Raw genomic sequence first — 11,207 nt, 5'->3', positions numbered from 1 at the left:
AACTACGACAAAATGAATTCATATTTCCACACAACTTCTTCCATATAGTAGACGAAAATTTTCCAATTCCATTTGATGGAATTTTAGGACTAGATTTCTTCAAAACATTCAATTGCCAATAAGATTTCAGTGAACCAAACGATTCACTAATATTGAGACCAAATAACTTAAATTTTGCAATAAATATCCCAATATTACACACTTGTGACAGCAATACCACAATCCTCCCAGCAAGATCTGAAGTAATCCCACAAATAAATATTCCAAATGAAAACTCAAATATCGTCATCTTAAATCAAGAGGTCGAAAATGGAATATATATTGGAAATTCGATCTCAAGCCCGAACAAAACATTTGTTTGAATTTTAAACACAACAAAAACAGTAAAAATTTTAAATTTAAAAACCATAAAACATGAATCATTAAAGAATTATGAAATTGTACAGACAACTGATGACTCAAGAAGTCAATCTGTAATACAAAAACTAAAACCAAACTTCCCACCTATGTTCAAAAATGTACTAGAAGAACTCTGCACCAAGTATACAGATGTATTTGGTTTAGAAAACGAACCAATTACTACAAACAACTTTTATAAACAAGAACTAAGATTGAATGGCAATCAGCCAGTATACACAAAAAATTACAGAATACCACACATGCATCTAGAAGAAATAACTAGACAAGTCGATAAACTCATTAAAGATAAAATAGTTGAACCATCAGTGTCCGAGTATAATAGTCCGTTACTACTGGTACCGAAAAAGGGTTTACCAGGATCAGAAAAGAAACGATGGCGATTGGAAATAGACTATCGTCAAATAAACAAAAAATTGTTGTCCGATAAATTCCCATTACCAAGATTAAACGATATTCTTGATCAACTAGGCAGAGCCAAAAATTTTTCATGTCTAGATTTAATATCCGGTTTTCACCAAATAGAACTAGAAGGCAAATCGAGAAGCAATACGTCATTTTCAATCAAACAACTCAAATTGGCACCGAGTGAAAAGATCTTTGAAACATTTTCAATAGAATCTTTTAAAAAAATGGGCAATAAAATATTGAAAACATTAGGAGTAGCGCTACTTCAACCGGTGACCATAATAGAAAAAGATAAAGATAAAGAAGCAATATTGTCTACATACCATGAGGATCATCATGGTATGTAGACAATATACCATGAGGATCATCATGGTATGTAGACAATATTACAGGGTGTTCATACATGCATGCCTTTGATAGGGTAATAGTAGACACCATTGGTCCACTACCAAAATCTGAAAATGGTAATGAATATGCAGTCAGTCTAATATGTGACTTGACGAAATACTTAGTAGCAATACCAGTTCCCAATAAAAGCTACAACAATCTCAAAAGCTATTTTTGAATTCTTTATTCTGAAGTACCTTCCAATGAAGACGTTCATTATGGACATGGGAACAGAATACAAAAATTCAATAATAAATGACTTGTGCAAATATTTAAAAATAGACAACAATACGTCTACCGCACCACCAGAAGTTGGGTACCGTTGAAAGAAGTCATAGGACATTCAATGAGTTCATTCGATCATATAAACCAGTAGATAAAACTGATTGGGACATAAGGAATTATGTAACTAAATGAAGCGAAAAAAGTTGGCAAAGCCTACAATACCGAAGACCACCTTTTTGTGCATACCCTTACCTTACCATACCTTAGGCGCTATGAAAAATTAGTGTAACTTTTTTCGCTTCATTTAGTTGCAATGTAATTCCCAACTAGTTTTAGCGTTGAAGACATGGTATGGCTATTGCAATTCTGGAGTTCTTTAGCAAAGTCTGCTGATGATAGAACTTGGTATGTGTGTTGCCTTTGAAATAATCTTCTTTTGCAAGATTAACCTCGAGCCGGCTAAGTTCGATTTAAATTTCAATAGGTCATAATCTCTAACCAGATAACACTAACGGAATGCACGCCGTTACTTTGGAATTTTTATTCCAAAAAAACCCTTTTTTCTATATGGTACAATATACCGTGTATAAAATAACAGGTCGTGAATTTAGGTTGTTAAGGGCGAAGCTCTTACACTAATTTTTCATAGCGCCTAAGGCTATGCACAAAAAGGTGGTCTTCGGTATTGTAGGCTTCGGCAACTTTTTTCGCTTCATTTAGTTGCAATGTAATTCCCAACTAGTTTTAGCGTTGAAGACATGGTATGGCTATTGCAATTCTGGAGTTCTTTAGCAAAATCTGCTGATGATAGAACTTGGTAGTTCTTAAAATTGCTGTACAGACAACCTGCTCACCTTTTTGTGTGTTGCCTTTGAAATAATCTTCTTTTGCAAGATTGACCTCGAGCCCGCTAAGTTCGATTTAAATTTCAATAGGTCGTAATCTCTAACCAGATATAAATATATAAATATATTTGTGAAACACGTGCTTATTACATCATCTTTATTTTATCAACCCTTCCATTTCATCAATAATCATCGCCATGGGCCAGGCTAAAATAGTCTTGTGATGAAATGACGCAATTCCCCGGCTAATACCAACATTATACACCCAATTTGTGAGAAATCTACTACTTTTCGATTTTTTTTTTGGTGCATATGCATACTTAATAGTAGTTCTGCTACCTTTTCTTGTTTCATCTGTACGCAAAGTATGGCGTAGCAGCCCTTTGGTTTGGATACTACTTTTTTTGTTGCACCACAGTAACACCTTTTCATACATTTTTTTTTTTTAATAAAGTAAATTTTGCTGATCTAAAAGAAAAATTAAATGAATTATTAGTTTAAGTAACGTAACGAAACTTTAAATATTATTATTAAAATTAAGTTCCTATTTGGCTAGGTAAAATCAGTTTACCTTAGTAGGAAACCTAATGGGTATGTAATGCGTTGAGATTGGCTTTGTTGCATTTCGTTTTTGTAATAACTAAATTATACAGCAAATCCCTGCAGCATCGATGGGCCCAGAGATCGCACCGTTGGATAAATCGTGAGTTAACACACACATGTATATATAATAAATATTTGTTTCATTGCCAACTTGCACACGCGGCCACACAACCCAAATCTCTTTTGAATTACTATGAATTTTTGAATCTATATTTGTTCTAATTATCGTATTTAAATTTATTTTGCTATATCTTTTTGCATATCCTTATTTTGTAATTTCTTAGAAAATTAAGTAATGAAAACCCTTTTGTTTGGAATTAAACTCATAACTTGAAATTTCGTCATGTTTGCGTAAACTAATTCTTTGAGGAGTCCGTCGCCTGAATCCATGACTATGCTGCCGTTACAAATCGTCTAAGATCGTTTAAGAGTCTGTTAAGGGTCAATCAATTAAACCCAATAGTTTGCCAAGGTAGGGTGGGTACAGAAAGGGTTAGCGAGCAACACCTTTAGCTAATCTGCAGAGAAGTCATTCGTACAATTAATAGTATCCCGATCTGGTCTAATATTTTGCTTTTTACATCCTTTTAGTTTCTGATAGTGCACTTATATTATTTCGGTATGATCCGTGCGTATGCCTAGAGTAGGAAAGAACCCCCCTCATCCGACGAGCTAAGCAAGAGCATACACTTGTGTTGTCGTTAGCAAGGTAGAAAAATTAGGCAGCTAACAACTACACGTCCACATGTATATTATTATAGAAATGGCGCCCAACGTGGGTTTATTAGAACACCACTACAGTTATTGGGCCGAATCATGAGGCCCGAATAAAACATAGGACAACCCCACTACTAATCGGATATGTACATCACCAAAGTATCCACAAACATGTTATTGCTGATTATCATCCATTCTTATTCAGTTATTTAGATTAATTTTATTTTCAAGCTGGTTATGCAGAGTCCGATGGTGCCCGTTTCAGATTGCTTGTGTGAATCGCGATAGTAATTCGAGAATTTTCGGATTAGTCGACCAGAAGAAACGTTTTGCGGCAACATGACTAGGCAGGAACGCAAAATTTTATGATCTTTGTAGTTTGAGGCTATCGTTAGGAATTGCAGTTGCAACTCGGTCATATCGGGTTGACTGACCAATGGAATCGTTGAAAAGTCACAATTTTATAAAATAGGCATTCTTAGATCTTAACTTTGTTTAGAGTGAAAAGAACCTGGGCCAGGAATAGCATTTGACTGGCGTATGTCGGTATATGACCAGTTTAAGAAATCGACATTCAGACAAATCGGCAATAGGAATTTTTGTTTAAGATTTAATAGAAATCTATTTTTTGTGCAGATCGAATCAACTTCGTAAACGGTAATAGGATTGGATGTGACCCCTTATAATATTCGTTCAGGACCTGGTCGACCTGCCAAGACCAAACCTATTCGTAATCAGCGAGCAATTCAAAAGAGAGGGATCGGCACGAGATCTTCGACCACCTCACGTCAACATAGGGCACCGACTACTCAAGCTAGTAGTCCAAGACCGAGACCAAACCCCATTCCGGAACGTTCTGCAGCGTTCAGCCTCCCGGCACCAAGACAAGAAGAACACTATAACCACACTCAAACATATAGAAATCTTAGTAGTCAGACTTAGAACTCAAATAGAGGGTCGCGAGCAAATTCGACATTGTCACCCGAAAAAGTAGCAAGCATTATGCAAAGTTGGCGAATAAAATTTGATGGTTCTAAAGAAGGAATGCATTCAGAGGATTTTCAATTTGCTAAACAAATGAAAAGCATACCGACCAAGAATACTTTTGGACATCGTTCAAAGATAGCTGAATTAGACTCTAATTTCGAGAATTATATGCAGGACTAGCTGGCCCGGCAAGCGTTGCTCTGCCCCCTTTTTTACTTGCTGACGAATTAAATGTTTAGTTCATTCATTAAATGTTCGACGTGGCTATTTTCAAGTTTTTTGCTACTTCTAACATTTGTAGCGATTACACAGCGCTGGTTCAATTCATATCATATTTGTAAAAACTGATGGTCAGCATCTGGGAGTGGCAACAGTGACCCAGCCCTATGGTATATCTGACCTTGAATCTGGAATTTTTTTTCTCATAAAACAAATTGCATAGTAAGTACTAAGAAATGATTACCTTAAAGGTCGGCATAAATCCATCTCTTATAATATTTGTAGCCCCAAAAGATGTCATTTGAAAGCACGAATTGTATATTTTGAATATTTTTCAAAAACTCCTTTGACGCTTGTGAATTGCCATACATTAATGAGTGGAAAGGGTCTGGTGGAGGTTCTAATGCAGGCAATTTAACTTTTCTAGAAGCACAGCACACGGCATGCGCTTCTTTCATAAATTTCAATGCTCTGCAATGCACACATTCCTTATTCATTTGTCCAATATTGGAATATATGCTATAATCAATTGTGCTATCATAATTATGAGCCGCTAATTCCATGTTGTTGTCAACCGTGTTCGCATTACGTCTACGAAATTCTCTAACAACTGTGGCGTTTCGTGTTCGTCTACCAGTATTTAAACGTCTTGGAAGTGGCATTTTGAATGTTGTTTATATACAATTCACTTCATTTGTTAAATTCTAAGCCTGAAGGCCTTTGTTGCTCTGGTTTTCTCACACTTATTTGTAATCTAGAATTAATTCTTTTTTACAATTATATAAATAAAAAAAAAAAAAAAATAAATGTTAAATTCTAACCTCACTTTTGAACGCAAAAAATTGACATATAACAGTCACGAATGCAATGATCTGGCAACGAATGCCATATAAACAATACATCAGTCATTAAATGTATGGCAGCACCACTGGTATATTAAAGCTATATGTTATACAACACTATACGTTAGAGGTATACGTTGTACAACACTGGTTCGTTATTTGAATTCATTTTATTCATTCATTTTAAAACGCCTTTAGTTAATGGGTTAAACTGAAAATTAACTTTCTTTTGGAAAAAAACCCTTCTTTGGGCCACAAAAAGCATTTACAAAAAAAAATGGGCAAAATTGGTTGATTCCTGAATGACTTATTAAATTACAAAAAAACGGCTTACAATTTTATATATATAGATAGATGAGGTGGAAGCTTTTCAACATAAGCTTACATGTTGGAACTGCCGGAAGCCTGGACATCGTTTTGATATTTGTCTAGAACCGCGTACTGTATTTTGCTATGGTTGCGGAGCCGTAAATGTTTTTAAACCGCGTTGTTGTAGTTGCAGCACGCAGGAAACCCGACCGACGGATGCGGCGATCAACACTTCGTTGTCACATCCAGACCAATAATGAAGGATAAATATTCCCAAACAAAGGAATGTGAACCTCTTGTTTGTAGGAAAAAAACAGATTCACAAGGAAATGTAGGACCAACTTCGACAACAGTCGATAAAAGCCCATTTCGTCCTCTTCACTTACGATTGGCTCAATATGAGACCGTTAGTCATCGCATCTTTGGTGAAGTAGACAGCATACGACCAAAGATTAAGTCTAAGCGCTCTACGCATAGACTACGCTTCTTTTGGAAGAAGGAAGTAAGGTAGCTAAAGAGTTTTTAAAGCATCCTAAAACACGCAATTGTTCAGACAAAATAATTACGGCCAACAATTCTGAATGTTTTGTTAAAGGTAAATTGACAAGTGACATTACGTATCGACAACTTACCAAACCCCTTGATTTCTTTATTATTCCTGATTTAAAACAAGACATATATCTTGGAATAGATTTTTGGCGTAAATTTGGTTTAATAGATAAATTGAAGGAAGACCCACTAGTAGTATCGGATATTATTAAAGAAAAAAAAGATCATGGAGATTCCGTGAAAATGCACCGCCAAAAACTTAATTTTGCAATTGCAAAATTACCCTGCTACGATTAAGAAGGATTAGGTGGCACACATCTCATTGATCATAAGATTGAAGTTGATAGTACTAGGCCCATTAAAAAAGGCTTTGGGCAATTTCACCGGCCATTGAGAAGCTAATGTTCACAGAAATAGATAGAATGTTAGATTTAGATATTATTAAAGAATGTAACAGCCCATGGAGCTCCAATTGTGTATTGGTGAGACGTGGCGATAAAGCTCGATTATGTTTAGATTCTAGAGCGGTGAATCAGTGCACTCGTAAGGACGCGTATCCTTTTCCCCATATTGATGGAATACTTAGCAGGCTGCCACCTGCTCAATTTATTACTGGACTGGACATGAAGCACGCCTTCTGGCAAATTCCGTTAGAAGAAAACTCACGTCAATACACCGCTTTCGCAATACCTAACCGGCCACTTAACCAATATAAATTAATGCCTTTTGGTTTGAGCAACGCCTTGCAGACTTTATGTAGACTTATGGAAAAAGTTTGTGCAATAAACGACTTTCCGAATCCAACAACAGTGAAACAATTAAGGGGATGTTTGGGACTCACTGGCTGGTATCGACGTTTTATTGAAAATAATGCCACCATTAGATTTCCATTAACAGAACTCTTAAAAAAGAACCGATCTCTTAGTTGGAACGAAGAGGCAGACTACGCTTGTTCAGAACTGAAACAAAGATTAACATCAGCACCTATTTTGACCACTCCCGATTTTAAAGGAATTAAGAAATTTAGAGCATACATTGAGGGACAAGCTTTTGTAGTCGTTACCGATCACGCTTCTCTAAAATGGCTTATGAAACAGAAGGACCTTTCCGGAAGATTAGCGAGATGGGCAATTAACTTACAAGCTTTCTCATTTGAAATCGCTCATCGTCCTGGTTCTTAAAATATTGTAGCGGGCTCATTATCGCGACGGAATGAAGTTTCAGAACTCTAGGAAATAAAACCTATGATAGATTTGTCGTCTAAATATTTTGAATCAGATGAATATCGTGAACTGTCAAATCGCATTACAGACAACCAGTCCAGATTGCCTGATTTGCGCGTAAACAGCAAATATGTTTATAAGCGAACAGAACACGCAAGCGGAAATGAAGTGCAGGAAAAAGATTCTTGGAAATTATGGATCCCATCCAGTCTTACCGAAGACATAATAAAGACAGCACATAATCCCCCGAACTCAAGAAACTTAAGAAGTTTACATCCAATCGTATTTGCGAATATTTAGAAAATTGTATATTTTATACATTTGGCGTACCGGAATGTATACTGACGGACAATGGTACACAATTCAAATCCGGATCCGGATTTTCTCTCAATTTTTAATTGTGCTTAGTTTGTTTACGCATTCACTGGTGTTGTTTGCTTGACACCCTTGTGTTTTATTTCCATAATTCGCCAAATTAAATAGTTTTTTCTATTTCGAGATTAGTGTTTGGTGCATTTAATTTTTTTTCCTTTTTATTTTTTTTCTCTCGTCATTGCTTCTGCAGTTGCTCCCCTCATCGCCCCCATCATACCATCAGTGCTAGTGGCTTTGTTGTTCTCTCTGCTTTGTGCTTCTCTCCCGCGTAATCACTTTTGTAAGGCCGTCTCTCAAAGCTTGGCTTATAACTGTTCTTGCACTCTCTCTTGTGCTGTGCACTCTAGCTGTTCTCTTTGTTTTATTTGTAATTATTGATTTCTTATCGATAATTATCTTTGTGCTGTGTATTTAAATTTTTCTATATATTCTTATATATATAAATTTATTTATTTTTATTTTTGCCTTGTTTTTCTTTTGGCTTTATAATGGCTTGTTGTCTACTTACTTGCAAGCATTCTGATCGTTTTGATGATCAGTATAGAGTAATATCTTGTTGGCTTTGCGATAATCTTATTCACTTAAAATGTGCCGCGACTACGACAAATTTTCTGGTTTGTCTGTGTCTAAGCCTGAACTTGGCTTAATGCGCTGGACTTGCCCATCTTGTGCCAGCCAGCAGCTTGATTTTAGCCGTATGTATAGGGATATTCGTTTAAAGTTTCTTTCTTTAAACAAACTGGCCAAACAGCTGTCTAACGAGTGTGACTCTAGCGTTAATTTATTGTCGCAGTTCAAGTTTGTTCCACCTTCTGAGAAGTCGCCCAAGAAATGTACCCTTGAGTTGCCTCGCAAGCAGTCGCCAGCACTCTCTATTTCATCGTCTCCCATTTTACTTTCGCCTACACCATCTTCTTGTCCCTCTTTATGCTCTTCTTTTCAGATTGAAGTACCCATTACAAGCCCTGGTGTACCTCAATCTATCCCTCACGGGAACTGTGATCAATCACAGGATCATGCTAGCTCTCAATCACTTGCGGATCCCAATGCTCCTCCGCCTCCACTAACTGTAGTTCCTCATCGCAAACAATTATTTATCTCTAGGCTTGCTCCTGATACTTCTGAGTCGTCTGTGGCAGCTTACATTGGTAATATATGCCCTGCTAAAGTTTTAATTCAAAAGTTTAAGTTTTCTAGGCCTCGCGAAATCTCCTCTTTTAAAATTACAGTACCCAATGAGTATATCTCAGCTATGGTTGACACTAATTTCTGGCCAGAGGGCCTAGTTGTACACGAGTTTGCGCCCAATAAGCGCTCCAGTCCGTTGCCCGTCCACCTTCCTAATTTATCTTCTGCTTCAAAAAACTAACAGGGTCTGATCTTTGCATTCATTATCAAAATGTAAGAGGACTTCTTACCAAGCTCTCGAACCTGTTCTGTGATAGCCAAACCTTTTCCGCTGACATATTAGCTTTCTCTGAAACTTGGCTTAACTCCTCTGTTTTGGATAATGAAATTCTTTCCAATAACTTTATTTCTTATAGGCTTAATCGTGTTGGTCGTCGTGGCGGTGGAGTACTCATTGCTGTTAACTCGAATCTGTGTTCATTATTATTATTAATTATTAAGAATTATATTAACTTATTTTCTCTTTTGATTGGTCATTTCTATTTGAGTGCTGCGATATAGATTGTGCAGTGAAATTTTTCTACTCTGCTCTTAATTCTCTAATTGATAAATGCGTTCCTTATGTGAATTTCTCTACCGTCTCCAGCGCGCCAGTCTGGTTCACACGTAGACTCTCTAATCTCCGTAACATTAAATCGAGATATTTTAAAGGATTAAAAAAAACTGGTTCGCGACTTGACTATGCAAATTACTGTATAGCCAAATCTCAATTTTGTCTTTTAAACACTCAATGCTACAATAATTATATCGTTCGCTGTAAGGTTGAATTTTATAAGAACCCCAAAAGATTTTACAACTTTGTTAATTCCAAAAGACGCTCTAATGTACTACCCTCCACCTTCAGACTTAATGACCAGACTGCTAATAATGATTCAGGTATTGCAGATCTGTTTGCTAAGTTCTTTCAGTCGACTTATTCTACTTATTCTACTACTGTTTCGGAACCCACAGCCTATCCCTTTTTAATCCCACATTTAAATTGTATGTTTTTTCCTAGTATTACTGAAGACTGTATTATCTCTAGCTTGTCATCTATGACGTCTTCCTTCGTTCCCGGTTCTGATAATATACCTAGTTGCATCCTTAAAATGTGTTCGAATTCCCTATCTAAGGCTTTATCTCGGTTATTTTTTATATCGAGTTAGACTTGTAGCTTTCCTGATATTTGGAAGGAGTCTTTTATTATTCCGCTTTTTAAAAAGGGTAGCAAATCGGATGTTTCTAACTACCGTGGCATTGCCAAACTTTCGGCAATACCAAAGCTGTTTGAGAAAATTATTACGTCTTCCCTTCAACACCTATCCAGATCCACTATTTCTCCTTGTCAGCATGGATTCATGAAAGGTCGTTCGTCGCTTACTAACCTTTTAGAATTGACTACCCTTGTACACCATGGCTTCCGTAAAAAGTGTCAAACTGATGTTATTTATACAGACTTTAGTAAGGCTTTCGATACGGTTGATCATTCTATGCTTCTCACGAAACTTAACATAATGGTTTTTTCCCCAAAACTATTGGCTTGGTTAAAGTCGTATCTTATTGGCAGAACCCAAAAGGTGTCTTTTCGTTTCTCGATATCTAAAACTGTTCGAGTTACGTCAGGTGTACCCCAAGGCAGTCATCTGGGCCCCCTGTTATTTACACTGTTTATAAATGATTTGCCTTTGGCCTTGGCTCATTCACGCGTGCTCATGTTTGCGGATGACGTCAAGATTTGTTATTCCTATAATGATCCTTCTTTCCAACAGTACTTGCAATCAGATCTCGATGCGTTCTGTGATTGGTGCCACGTTAATAAATTACACCTTAATGCCTCTAAGTGTTCTTTTATGACTTTCAGTCGTTTGTCTCCGTTCCTAGCTTATTACTCTATTAAGTCTGTTCTGTTAGATTGTATAGCATCGTTCAAAGAC

This window comes from Drosophila willistoni, unplaced genomic scaffold (genome assembly GCF_018902025.1).
Source record: "Drosophila willistoni isolate 14030-0811.24 unplaced genomic scaffold, UCI_dwil_1.1 Seg171, whole genome shotgun sequence".
Taxonomy (NCBI): domain Eukaryota; kingdom Metazoa; phylum Arthropoda; class Insecta; order Diptera; family Drosophilidae; genus Drosophila; species Drosophila willistoni.
This window is presented reverse-complemented; position numbering follows the sequence as displayed.